The sequence below is a fragment of the Halyomorpha halys genome, unplaced genomic scaffold (genome assembly GCF_000696795.3).
Source record: "Halyomorpha halys isolate HHAL.00 unplaced genomic scaffold, Hhal_1.1 Scaffold684.1, whole genome shotgun sequence".
Lineage (NCBI taxonomy): Eukaryota > Metazoa > Arthropoda > Insecta > Hemiptera > Pentatomidae > Halyomorpha > Halyomorpha halys.
The window spans coordinates 271683-286808 of record NW_027109538.1 but is presented as its reverse complement, the minus strand read 5'-3'; the positions used below and the strand labels follow the sequence as shown (position 1 = coordinate 286808).

General features: G+C 30.1%; 1 protein-coding gene across 1 annotated transcript in view; it reads right to left on the bottom strand.

Moving 5' to 3' along the window:
- The window catches only part of LOC106685354 (LON peptidase N-terminal domain and RING finger protein 2), a 78283-nt gene that overhangs the window by 61845 nt on the left and 1312 nt on the right, over positions 1–15126 (bottom strand). The gene's annotated exons all lie outside the window — the stretch shown is intronic.

Here is a 15126-nt window from a genome sequence, read left to right as displayed (position 1 = left end):
TCCTTCCCAAGATTTTCAAGTGTATATGAAACATACTACATATTTACCTATTGTATTATTTTGTACAGTTGTAAATTACATTAAATAAATAATTAAAAAAAAAAAAAAATTTCTGCTTAAAGAAACGTTTGTATATTGTATTTTTAGTTAGTTATACTTTAAATAGTGAGTTAAGGCACAGTGCTTTTAACTCAAAGGACCCGGGTTTGAATTGAAGCCCTCTGGGGTCCAAGTGGATACCCTTGATCGGGTAAACATCTGGCGGTCCATAGTGGTTTTGACTAAATCCCCTCCTTACACAACCGTTGATTTAGTAATAGTACTTTCTTGCAACCTGGGTTGAAGCGGTAAAGATTTTATTTTGTTTTTTTAATATTTTAAATAGTATTACTTTATTATCTTAGTATATTTGAAATGTATACCAGATTGTTTTTGTGGTTAGTTATGTTTCAGCTAGCGTATTTGATATTTAAATCGAGCAATATTTAAAAAGCGCCTGAAATTGTAAAACGAAGTGAAACCTTCCACTCCCACCCTCAGTGGTAGCCTTACTTATCTGAATTTTCAAACAGATAAGTATAGCGAGTAGGTTGGTCGATGTACGATATGTCACAATCTCACAGGAGGAGATCAAAACAAAAAAAGGCAATCCTTCCTGGCCGGAACCGACTCACTACGAACCCCAGGGAGCTACGGTCCTAAAATCACTTTTGAAATATTTACTTCAAACGGCATGAGGAGACTTGAAATAGCTAAATCGAGCAATATTTAATATATAATATATATTAAATAATATATAATATAAAAGCACCAGAAATTGGAAAACGGCGAATTGTGCACTAGTATTGTGTTTTATTTCCTTTTTGACACTAAGATTTTGCTTTTTTTTTGTTCGTTTTTCTTATCTTGTACTTATATATTGTTTTTCTTATCTTGTACTTATATTTGTAAGTTATTTTATTTAATAAGCCCATCCCTTCTGTATGTCTCCAGGCAATAAAAGATGAAAATTAATAAATAAATAAAAAAAAACTCGAAATATATTCGAGCATGAGAAATCCTAATTGATTATTAGTTTTGTAAAATTGTTCATTATAGTTAGAGTTATTTAGGTTTTCGAGGATATCTCGGAATTAGCTAAGGGGTTTTCCTTCGTTCATGGTCATTCGGATTTATTAATAGTCGCTATTTCATAATCATCTTACTGTTCTATTACAATCACCAAATATTTCCAATATCACACGCACTTCAATTTTTTTCTTACTTGGTGAAACAGACAAATCTTCTTCTGGGCAAAACCAGGGCACGAGGAGTCGCAATAGTCAAAGAGATGATAAAACTATCCCAGGGGTAGTTATTTATTCCAAAGCGTTGCTAAAGCGGCCTGAGAATGGATGGCGGTCGTGATCTGGCTCAATATGCCAAGGCAAGGTGTCTTTATCAAGCTTCTCATCCCGCACGAAATCATCCATTACTTAACGACTTACATAAATGCCGCAGTTATGTTTCATTTTCATCACTTGTTCCCTACGACCTCTTGCCTAATGCCCGAATATTGCAAAGGACCAAGAGTGATCCATCTTCTTGTACATTCAGGACCCTCTACCCAGAGGACTCCCCTCAATCTCTGAGTTAATAGTACAAGAGAAAAAAAGGCAGTTATCTCACCCCAATTTTTGATTACTTTAATGAAAAGTATTAATAAATAAATTATACTAGGTATAATTACTAGTCAAAATTGATGAGTCTGCCACTTATAGGTAGAGGAATTAAAAAACCGCGGCTGTTTCAAAACCTTAAAAAAACATTAATTTTTCATTCGAAGCTCTATATCTTAAAAACTACCAACAATACTAGAAAATCTAAGAGAACATAATTTAAAGAAGAGTAAATTTGGTGAAATATTAGCCCTAAAACGCTATTTACATCCAATAGTTCTCGAGATATAGCCTTTTAAACATTTCATAAAAATGTACTGAAATATCACTAGTTAGTTAATTTAATTTGAGAAATCTATATCTCAGGAACTATGTAACGTACAGATGTCTATTAGCGCTCACATTAAAGCTAGTTTAATGAACTATAATTAAGTTTATGACCTTTACCTTCGTAGGAATAGTAGTTTTCATGATATTTGCTAAAATAAATTGATTTCTAGTTGTTCGGACAATAAGTTAGATTTATGAAAAACTTTATTTCAGAAACCATTAGACGTACCGATGTCTGCCAGCACTCAAATTAAAGCTAGTTAAATTTACTACAAAATAGTTAATTATGATTATCTTTGTAGGACTAGTAGTTTTTATGATATTTGAAAAAATAAACTCACAAAATGTTAATTTATAGTTGTTCGTATAAAATGTTGGATTTTTGAAAAATATATCTCTACATTTAGCACATATGTCTGCCAACACTCAAAATAAAGGAAATTTAACTTTCTATCTAACTTATCTTCGTAGGGGTAGTAGTTTTTATGATATTCACATATGAATATAAATATGGCAAATGAAAATTTGTCCGAACAACTATAAATCAATTTATATTAGCGAATTTCATGTAAACTATTACTTCTACGAAGATAAACATTATAAACTACTTTATAGCTCATTAAACTAGCTTTAATTTGAGTGCTAATAAACATCTGTAAGTCAAATGGTTATTGAGATATAACTTTTCAAAATAAATTCACTAACTACTGATCTTTGAGTACGTCCCATAAAACATTTTTATGAAATTTTGCTTTTAAAAAGCTATATCTCGAAAACTATTTAACGTAAAAAACTCTATTAGGGATCATATTTTAGCAAATTTACTCTTCTTTAAATGACGTTCTCTTAGATTTTCTGGTGTTTTTGGTAGTTTGTGAGGCCCGTTAGCCAATGGGTGGCACTCACAAAAATAGGCGTGGGAGTGACGAACCCACCCTATGAAAACCACGTCATGAAACGGGCGATGTATTTTTTAAGTACATCGCGCGTGGCCTTGGACCTCCACGGTCTGTCGCGCCAGTAATAATAATAATAATAATAATCAAAATAAATTATTGAAAATGAACCGACTGGATTCAAATCGTTAACGGTTTACCAATGGCTCACACAATGAAAATATATAAGGCAGTTTTGCACTTATCCCTGAGGATTTTTTGGACACCACCATCTTTCGCTGTTATTGTCTTCCTAATCATAGCATGTACTGGAAAATAAATCATGTATCAAATAATTTCAGTAATTTTCTTTTTTTCCTCTCGTCCCATTTTCCCCGTCCTGCCTACGCTCATACCTAATGGAGCTATTTATGTCCAATAGCTTTTCAAAAATCATAATTTAATAAAAAAAAAAAAAGCACTATAAAACCAGGGCATGATGAAAAAACAAATTTCGTGAATTTATATCGTATTGATTACATCTTCAAAATAAAACGTATTTCCCTTTTCAATGTGATGTAATAATATATTACATGGAATTTAATTATGTTTTTTTATAAATCGGATTTTCCTTATTCTAACAGCCATTCGTATGAATTTTTAAATAACAACGTAATTATTACATCAGATGTCACTGGCATCTGAATTAAAGTTAATTTGGATAATTATTATTGTTCTTCAATTATATGACAAGGCATATAACATATTCGAATCTATAAATGAACTGACTCACTTCTATAATAACTGAAGATGATTTTTTTTTTTTAGAAATATTTGGTTACTGGCAAATTACTGATTTGCTCATTGCATAAGTGTATATGAGGGTAACCGGCTAAATGATAAATTGATTGGTTTTTAATATAAAAATAAATAGTTTTAACTGAAAACTAGGAAATGAAATTTCAATTTCGATTAGTAAGTTCAAATAATTAACGAAGTTTAATTAACTGTAATTAGTTGTAATTAATTTTTACCCAACTCTGTGACAGCGACCTTCTTATTTTGCCTGATGTGTAAGATCAAACACTTAAAATTTTTTTTTAATCAATCTTCGCACCCTCTCACTTTAAATCTTATTTATTTAGTTTTTTAATAATTTATTTATTGTTATTTACAACTGTATACACATATAGACAGACATGAGGAGAATCTACCCACTGATAGATCTCCAATAAAATTTTTATATTATTGAACTGTGGTAACTCATAATATTTTCAATTGATACATTGAACACTGATACAAGTTTCAAAATTGATACATTTTAAAAATGGTTGAAAGCTTGAGTATTTCATTGAGACAGTGTATGAGATTTTCAATTTTTTTTTCTGTCAAGAAAAAAGTCATTTCTCGATAGAAGTGCATATAAAAAATATATTCACTCATATAACTAAAATATCTTTGGTAATAAGATATATCTGTAATAGATATAATATAACCGGGGAAATAAACTTAGTGGTTACGTATGCTCGTATATATAACTATCGGCGATTGTAACTGCTAAGATGCTGTTGTTTACATAAGGCGGATTATCTAATTGAGTAGCACGCGGATCCCTGATGCTCCGGAGCCTATTCCACAATTTCCTGTAGGAGCATCGTCACTGCTTTTACGGAGAAACAATAATAAAATAGCCTCCCCACCCTGGCGTAGAAGTTATGCAACACAGTCGAGATAGTGCCCGAGCTTATCGGAGGCTGAGTCAGCTTGTGGGCGGGAGTTGACCGAGAAGTTTTTTCCTCGAGTCTTTTACTAGGAATAAATGCAATAGGCAATTAGAGATTTTTAATTCAGTTAGCAAAGACTGATGAATCTTAAAAATTTAAAAATAAAATAAAAATATAGATCTAATTACTACTGTTATATTTGGTAGTATACTACTGTTATTAAGGAACCAACAGCACTAAAAATAGATAGGACATTTAAAAATTAAATTTCTAATAATTACTTTTCAAAGGTAATGATGTATATAAATTATAAAATACAAGGAGTAACATATTAAAGTGTGTTAAATGGAGAAATGTTTTGTAGTTTTAGCATGTTAAAACGATTTAACATTTAACATGGTTGAGAGTCTGTTAATAGGTCTGCTAAATAGAGAATGACGTCACGAAATAGACCAGCTGAGCTCATCAGCGTTTTGTTAGGTTACATACTAGTTTGTGTTGTTTGTTTTGAGTTAGTATTGTTTTGGATGTTTTTATAACTAATAAAGCAATGGATGACAATAATAATAATGTAATGATAGCTGTCAATTAGCTCATCTTGATTCTCTTCTTCACAAGTTAGGAGATTAACAAGGCACTCAGTAGCCAAACTTTCACACAACTTCCACTATTCACTCAATTTAGGCATGTTGTAATAAATTACTTTAGTCAATACTTAGAAGTAAACAATAACATGAAGGTTTGGTAGGAAAGGTTATAAAACAAGTAGTTCTGAAATTCCGCTAGGAGCTCTCATGCATTTTACATTTAACATGACTTTAAATAGGGCTGCTCACAATCCAATACTTATGACATTTAACGTGGCAAAACATTATACATTTAATACAACATCATGAATATTGTGAAGAGTCTGTTAATAGGTCTGCTAAATGACAATGACGTCATGAAACAGACCAGCTGAGCTCCATACGTTTGCCTGCTGTCATTTGATAGGTTAGTTGCTCCTAGTTCGTGTTGTTTTGATTTTGGACGTCCTGATAACTTAAATAAAGTAAAATATAAAAATAATGAAATTTTAGAAGGTTTTGCAAAGAAAGGTTACTAAAAACTAAAAACATTTTTCATTTAACACAACATAATAATAACATTTAATATATCCTTTTCATAGCGAGGGTGAGTTTGGAGAGCTGTATTTTAGTCTGTGGTTAAAAATAGGATTTTAAAATTATTATTGTTTATTATTAGGAGATATAATTATTATCTTTTTAATAGGATATCTAGTTGTTTAATATTTGTACATTATGATGATCTATTTTTTTAAAGAATATGATTTGTTTTTAGAAGTGTTTATCAACGCTGAAAAAACCAGATACTATGTATACTATGTAATATAAATTAATAAAAAAAAACATAAATAAATAAAGTAGTATTAGATGACATAAAAATATGTTAATTATGGTAGAACTATAAAATGGTGGAAAGATATAATCAAAAAAAGAACAGAGTAAATTCAAATAATATGGAAATTGTCATGAATAGAACAAATGCAACAGTGAATAATTTTTTGTTGTGTAATATTACGATATACCTTATATTTATAAACAATGGTAATACAAAAACATAAATTAAATAATAATAAAAAAAAAAAAAAAAAAAAGTAAGCTCGAAGTATAAATCACATGTAAAGCATCAAATGGAGTATATTTCTATTAGTTATAAATATAGTTATTATTATTTATTACTTAATTTGAATTTCTCATACATCACCTAACCCTTACTCCTCACATCCATATTTAATATATATAATTCCTGAGATATAGATTTCTCAAAATAAATTAACTAACTACTAATCTTTTAGTAGATTTTTAAGAAATTTTGCTTTTTAAAAAGCTATATCTCGAGAACATAAATAGGCTTTTAGGGCTAATATTTCAGGAAATTTACTGTTCTTTAAATAATGTTCTCTTAGATTTTCTAGTGTGGTTGGTAGTTTTAAGATATAGACCTCCGAACGTACGTCACATACATTTTTATGAAATGTTACTTTTTAAAAAGCTATATTTTGAAAATTTATAACATAAATAATAACCGCCATTTTTTATTCCCCCTAATTATACTTGGCAGACTCATCAGTTTTGACTATTAATTATACATAGTTTTCATCAAAGTAATAAAAAATTGGGGTGAGATAACTGCCTTTTTTCTCCTCTAGGGCTCTTGTACTAAATTACTCAATTTATTAAAATGCTCTGATTGGAGAGCTCTTAGCAACTGCGTACGACGGGCTACACTGGAAAGAGCTCAGTTTGTTAACATGTGAGGGATCAATGCCATACCACAGTTTTATATTATTGTTTCTTTTAACATAAATATGAATTTTAAAAGAATAAAACTTTTTAAAAAAGTTTTGTTATTTATATTTCAATTAAAAGTGCACACAGGCATAGAAAAGATTTATTTTTTTCATTGTATATGTGTTCATAATTATTTAAATAGATCCATTTTTTGTCTTTTTTTTTTAATAAAGACATTTTATTTATTCATAATTACCAGGAATTTATTAATTTTGTTCTTAGTATATTAGTTAAGTATTATTAGTATTACATTTAAGCCGCCCCCAGAGCTATAGCGTTGTTATATAAGTAACGAAATGAGGTTAACCACTTTCTGTCCTCCTTTATATTGAGGTCAGGATCTTAGACAATGGCGTAGGCCCCTTGCATGTCTTTGCTGTAATAATAGAGTCTTAGATTTCAGTGAGACACTGATCATTATCCCACATTAAGTGGGTATATAGTGTATTGCTATATATACAGTTAGTATATAAAGTTGTTTCTTGAAGTAACTTCAGAATTAATCACATCGATCTATCGATTCTTAAACGGTCCGACATTCGTGCCGTTGAGCAATGAATTATTTACACTTCTAGAACATTTAAAGGAAAGGTCAGGCACAGAGCAGGGTTGGCACGGTCGAAATGTCACACCTTTATAAACCTATAGCGAAAAAGAATTTCAGGTTATGTAAAGTCACTTAGGGTTCAATCGTGTTAACAGTCCTTCATTCAGGTTAACAATCCTTCATTCAGGCCAATTGTTTCTAATATATCATTTATAATTACATCAAATCATAGCAAAGCTCACAATAGGAACGAATATTACTTTAAGTTTATTTTTAGAACGTTTCAAATCATAAAGCCTCAAGTCTCTTGAATCGCAAATAGAATACTAGAAGCTTATCAAAGGATTGCCATGTTATGAATGGGGATTTACACCATTAATTCTTTGTCCTAACACAAACGATAATATTCATAGAAATCCATAAGAGAGCTGGGATTGTAAAGAGTTCGCGATCCTAGCTTTGCCCTTTAATAATTTGAATTCTCAAAAATTTGGTAAATTTAAATATTAAAAAAGATATTCAAAAAGTTTTAAAAATTTAAATCCATACAATAAAGTATATGTATATTTTTTTTTTTTTTTTTAAACACAGAAGAGATTTATTTAAAGTTAAACAGAATAATAAATTACTCAAATAAATTTCTGATTTTCAGTAATTGTAAGTAATGTTTAAATTTTTTAATAACTTATACAGTTTATATTTATATTAATAATAAAAGCTGATTCAGTTTCACAGAACTGTTTATTTAATGACAAGGTTTTGAATAGATAGAAATGTTTGTTATTAATTTGGCTTAGTAGTTTTTGGAATGATAATGAATTTTTGAAACTAAGAAACAAGAGACAGGATATTTAAATTGAATCCGAAGTTTATAAACCAAATAATATTTCTTAATTTAAAACAAATTTGATCCTTTTTTTCTCTCAACTTTTATTCTTTAAAATTTTTTCAACGTTTCGACCCTCAGGCCATTCACAAGAAAATCGATTCTCTCGAAACGTTGGAAACATTTTAAAGAATAAAGGTTGAGAGAAAAAAAGGATCAAATTTGTTTTAAATTAAGAATAACCTAAACCACTCTCAAACAAGCAAATATATAAAATAATTAATCTAAATAATAATGTTTAAAAATGCACTTTTTGTGTATCTAACAATCCAACAAATAAATGCAATTAAGGTATGAAAGGAAATATATGTGAAAACTACCCATTCGTAGCAATACAGTAAATGTCCAAATTAAAAGATCTCGGGACCATCTTTTTTTCAGACGCCTAGGAGGATTATCAAGAAAAAAAAAGAAAGCAAGGATAAAAGTAATTAGTGGGTTCGAAATTATTAAAAAAATATATAGTTTTTCATTTTTGAGTCAAATCAAAGGGCTCTTGTGCTGCGTCCACACGTTTGAGTTTAGTTGTAATACGGTGTAAATACTTAGTTTCAAATCTTGTTAATTAACTTTAGCAGTTCATTTTTTTTTTTTTAAGATAGCACAAATATTTATTTATAAAAACATCATATGTCTGGATAGTACTATTTTAGTAGTATTTTTTTTCCTTTTTTAAAAAAAATTCAAAAGAACAAAACAAGCGTGTGGATATCGACATTTGTTGCTTACGAATTCGTACAAGTCTTAGAATTTGCTGGAAGTGGCAAATGTGTAGACACAGAATAAGATTTCGTGATAAGAAATAGCTTTATTCAGGCAGCAAGGTAAAGTAAATTAGTAGTTTTAAAAATGCAGCAAGCAGGTTACATGTAACATGATTAGCTATATGTAACATGTCTTGTATAATCCAGTATATGCTATTGCATATAATTTAGTTAATTTTAGATGCATATAAAAAAAAAAATCAAGTCATTGACATAAGGACACGAGTTGATTATCGGTTATATATCAGAGAGGATCGCAATTAAATTATTTAACCTCGATGACTGTATTACGCCTCGAGCTTAGACGTAACAAACTTGTCGATAGTAAATCGACTCGAATTCCGTAAAAGTTTGATATAAAATGGAGGGGGGGGGACTTACACCGAGATAAGAATTATAATTAAACAACTATTGGATAATGGGCGGGCTGTTGAAACTCCAGTCTCGTAACTGAGTCAGGTTACGAGTCGTTCAACGAATTATATAAAAGCGACCTCGACCAGTAAGAGCAAGGCGGTGACTTCTTCGCCAACGTCACAATGAGTTCGTTGTTGTTTGTATGGCTTTGAATATTTTTAATGTTATGATTACATTAAATACTTTCTGTGCTCGAACGATACTTCAGAGTGTAAGCCGTGGTTTGGTTGGCTCCAGACCAGAGAGCAAACCGCTGCTCGGGATAAGTCAGACCTTTCTTACTTGCCACAAATCCAAAACAAAAATAAATGAACTGAGATTTCATTCGTACGGAATTGAAATAGCAGCTTTTAAAATGCAATTAGACTTATTACAATGTTATATGAAATTGATGAGGAATTAAAAGCGAGGTTAAAGATGGGAAATGCTTGTTATTTTTCAATTTGGAAATCGGTTAGCTCGCGCCTTCTGTTCAAAAATTTAAAAATTAGAATTTACTAAACTATCAATCCCACTCTTTATGAATATAAAACGTAGCTTCTTACTACTAAGCGAAGAACACTACTGAATGGTTTTAGAAAATAAAGTATTAAGTAATATATTGGGACCAAATAAAGAAGTTAACGGGAGAATTCAGAAGGCTACACATTACTGAATTGAGGGAACTGCATCAGGTAAATATAATTCATATATAAGTGACTATAAGGTTATGTGACTTATTAAAATAATAAATAAAAAAAAAATAGAACAATACAATTTTATTCCAAATAAGATGCTAAATGCCTCATAGATGAAATTATTTTTAATACCTGGAAGAACTTGCTAAATTCAAATAGCTTTTCAAAAAATTATCACGTTGTTATTAGCAACTTGGGCTCTAATAATAAGTGTTAAGAACTTTTTCCGACTTCTATAAAGGTTTTCATTAAATAAAATTCTAACTATCTACAAGGCCATTGTGTATGAATATAATATTTAGGTTAATGTATACATGATGGTGAGTTAATTATGCAATAAATTATAAGAGAATGGTCTGGGTCAAGAAAAGTAAAAAACAGTAGAAACTATTAGTAACCGACGTTTCGGCCCACTTTGCAAGGCTACATCAGGGCTAATAAAGAAAATGATAAAACCATTGTAGAATATGATGAAACAATACATGTATAAATAGAAAGAGGGTAAACTAATTATCTTATACAAGTACATTTATTTAGTTTACTGCGTTCCTCATTTCTTATATAATTTTTTACTCTCTTTCCACTGGTTTTATAATATTCTAAAAAGTATGAATCTTGTTTTCAATCAGCCATAATAAAGCCCTGCAATGTGGGCCGAAACGTCGCTTACTGATAAATAGTTTTTTTGTTTTTTTTACTTGTTTGCACTTTTCTTGAACGACAACCAGGTCCTCTTACAATCTATTACATGTTGTCGACTATACATTTTCTAATATTTATTTAATTATATTAAAAATATTATATATTAACATATAACTATAGATTTAATTTTTTTTTTCCCGACGAGTTTATAGTTTCAATCGTTCAATAGGATACTTATTAAACTTGTTGTCTACTGAGCTAAACTATAACAACCGATAAATCAGACGGTAGTACCATAATATCGACCATACTATCACTCAAGAATTAATTAAATATACTATAAGTGCACTGGCCTTCAAGTTCTTAATTGGTTCTTGCAGTTATACGGTTTATTTGTAGGGATCTGAACATTCAAGACTATAACAAGTCAGTACACAGCAGCTACAAATTATTTTTATAGTTCTCATTTAATGTTTTACACTCATATTTTATATTAAAGCCAAATATATTTTTGTCGTATTTTATTTAATAGAGAAACAAATCCTATAACTAAATAGATTTATTGAGAAATAATAATTTTACAAAAAGTTCTAAATGTCTAACAAATTTTTTTTTTATATTATTGCACAGATCTATTCATATATTATATAAATGTATTGAGAGATCAGGAGAATGAGGAAATCCGAATAAAAATCAAGAATCACACAGCATTCACGTGACTGGTTAAGAGGAATGCAGCAAACCAGACCTCTATTCATTCGTTCATGATTTCGATATTACACATTGTATTAGATATGAACGAATTTAGCACGAATCAGGATATGCTAAATTTTGTGTTAATGACATAAAATCATGCATATCTCGGATAGGTGTATTAAGACGATTTCATTTGAAGTATTAACTAGTTTTGTTAAGCGGTGTCTGCGTACTTATGTTTAAAGGTATTTTTGTTTTTAGTCAAATAGAAAATGTTAAGCTATAATTAAAAAAAAAAATTTCTTTTTTAAATAACAAGAATAATCTTACTTTAGCACATTTAGTAAGTTAGCACAGAGGGGTCATTCACGGAAAGTAATCCGAAATGGCGTAAAAAAATCAAAAATCATTTCAATCACTATCAGAGAGAAGAAACTTTGAAGAGGTTTCTGCAGAAGTCTCAGACAAAACCAAAACTACTTTAAATTTTCTTTTTTTTAAACTTCGAATACTCCTAACGCTTGTTGTACAGATTCGGTACTTAAAACTCCATCTTGACAAGAGACTTACTTGGAATCCTCATACAAGACTGAAACGACAAGGAACTGCTCGTAGATTTCGATTGCTACAATACCTACTTGACAAACGCTCTAAACTTTCCTTTCACTACAAAAAATTAGTCTACACTACAATAATCAGACCAATTTGTACATATGGAATTGAGCTCTGGGCTCTACCAAACTATCAAAATCCTCCCGCATCTAATTCTTATAATCCAAAATCCTACGTAAAATCCTTGATGCTTCTTATTACGTTACGAATAAACTCAAAACAGATATGCGTCTTTTCATTCCAAACTCCTTACCCAATACTAACCAATTAGTTTTTAATATGTCATCCTTAACAATCCCTGATAATCCTCCAAGGCGCCTGAAAAGAAGATGACCACGGGACCTTCTAATTATATTAAACAAATACAAATAGTTATGAATATTCATATGGTAGAATATTTTACACCATTTTTCTTAATACACCCAATAGTCCGAACACTCCCCTGGAGAAGTTAGCTCAGATTAACGTCATCATCAAAAATTATTTATTATTACAAAAAAATTCCCTGCTGTCTAATTGCTGGCCTAGTATATATTTATTATCATAAATTTATGAAGACTAGTTACTTAACATATTAAGCATTTGGCAAAATTAGCCCGAATACCACTAATATTCATTAAAATTATGCCGATTATATTTTAAAACTGTAAGCAATGGTTAGAAAAATCAGCGATCTGAAAATAAAAATGACATAATGCCGAAACCCCTAAATTAAAGCTTGTAAACATGATGAAAAAACAACAAAGTAATAAAGAAAAAAAATCAATAAATACGCAGATCAATCGTAATACAAGATTTAAAAATTTAAAATAAAAAAACATAAAACCATTAATCCCAAGTTAGTTGACGACTGCAAAGGTGCCAGATTATCAACGTCCCCCCAGCATAATTCTTATGACAGCTGTGTCATTATCTTTCATTACATATTCATATGAAATAAATTAGCTTGTTGTCCAATAAATCTTCAATCAAAATACAGGATAGGTTTTTCTTTTTATGAGAAGAAACTCTTGTATAATTAGAAGGTGCTATTATAATTTAAAATAGAGAAACATTTATTACAATCTTGCTGAAGGAGGCTTTATAAAAAAACTAGTCAAATCTTAGTGGAGTTTATACAATAAATTTATTGATGCACTTTAGTTGTATCCATAAATGAAGACAATACATACCTTATAACAAATATTGAAGTTAGGGAATTAGCTATTGATAAGATTATTATAAAGTTGAGAGCTTATGAAACTATTTTTTATATAGACTATGATCTCTGTACATAATATAAGAAGAATAAATAAAACATATAAGGCACAGTTATATAATGTTCACACTCAAAAAGGATTACGTTAATTTTTTTGTTATAAATAATAATACCGATACCACTAATCGCTCTCTACATACATCTTTCCAGCGATATCCCTCCCAATCCAATTCTACTAAATCAGTTTTAACGCAATCCTCCCATCTACGCTTCAGTCTACCCGTCGGTTCAGAGTGTATTGACATTTTAGGGATCCGCTCGTTACTAAACCTACAACCTTATTCAGCGTTGGGTAGTCTTCTAAATTCTCCGCCTAATTCATCCTTTTTCGGTCCGAATATTTTACGAAAACCTTAAGGCGCTGTTCATCATTCAGTGTAAGAGGTATCCAGGTATCCACGTCTCGCATCCATTAAGAACATTGGGAAGGATAATAGTTTTGTAAATTATAATTTTTAAGTTTTTCGATATTAGGCGTTTTTTCTAGTTACCTTAGAACCTAAATACTTAAACCTATCTACTAGTTCAAACGTATTTCCTCCTATATCTGTATCACCGAAATTGCTCGCGTTTCTATTGCTAACCATGTACTTTGTTTTATCCGTATTTATTTCAAGACATAGTTCCTTACTGGAGTTTATTAACGTGGTTGTATTTAGTTCTATAGTTTCTTTGTCCTCACCCAATAATACCAAATCATCGGCATATCCACCCATGGTATTTTACCACCCAAAGTTAAACCCTTTTCGGTATTCATCACACTTTTATATTAAAGCTTTAAATAGCGGATTGATTATTTAACACGAAAAATAAAGTGTGTTGGATAGGTTATATAGCAGTCCTGGCAAAGTGGGTTAAATGCGAAAGCTCATTATTGGTGAAAGAGGACGGATAAGTAGGGCGTTTCTTGGGGGGAGGGGGGGTGAGGGTAGTCAAGACAACACTATCACCAGGCATCAAGGGTCTTAGTTATCAGCATTATACATAAAAAAAAAATAATAATAGTTTAAACTATATAAAATTATTGAATACAACCTTTGAAAATTTTAATAGTTAAAACCTACTTAAAAAAAGAAATATGACACTTATTAAATCGAATGACATATTTGCTTTAGAAAAAATTGACATAAGGTCTTATTTTAAGGACGTTATTTAACACATTCAGAGTCTGAAATAGTCAGTTATGTAATCGCTTTGCTAGTTAAAAAACAAAAGAATCGAAAAGGTTATGTTGCCAACGTTAACACTTCTGTAGTTGCTAATTTCAGCATATTAAAATACTAAATCAAATTTTTAATGAATTAATTTAAGCGGTTTTAAAAATACGAATGAGATTTGTGATTTTTTTTTTACTCGATAGGATGTTGAACTTGAAAAAAAAAATCATCGACATCATCACGTCTAGATTATAAAAAAGATAAGGTTATTGCGCAATATTGATAATCGTTCACGAATTATCGTTCAATCATGAAGTATAAATGAACTTGAAACTGAATGAAGTTCGCCCGAGAAAGCACTGTTGACATTGTCAGGAATGCACAGGGCCCACAAAAAGCCACCAGGGCGATACTGCACTCTTGGTCTTGGGCCAAAAAATTCTTTCACAAATACAATGCTTACTTATTTATTTACGTGTTTACTTTATAATTGAACTGAAGAAACATGAATATAAGATGTTATTAAAAT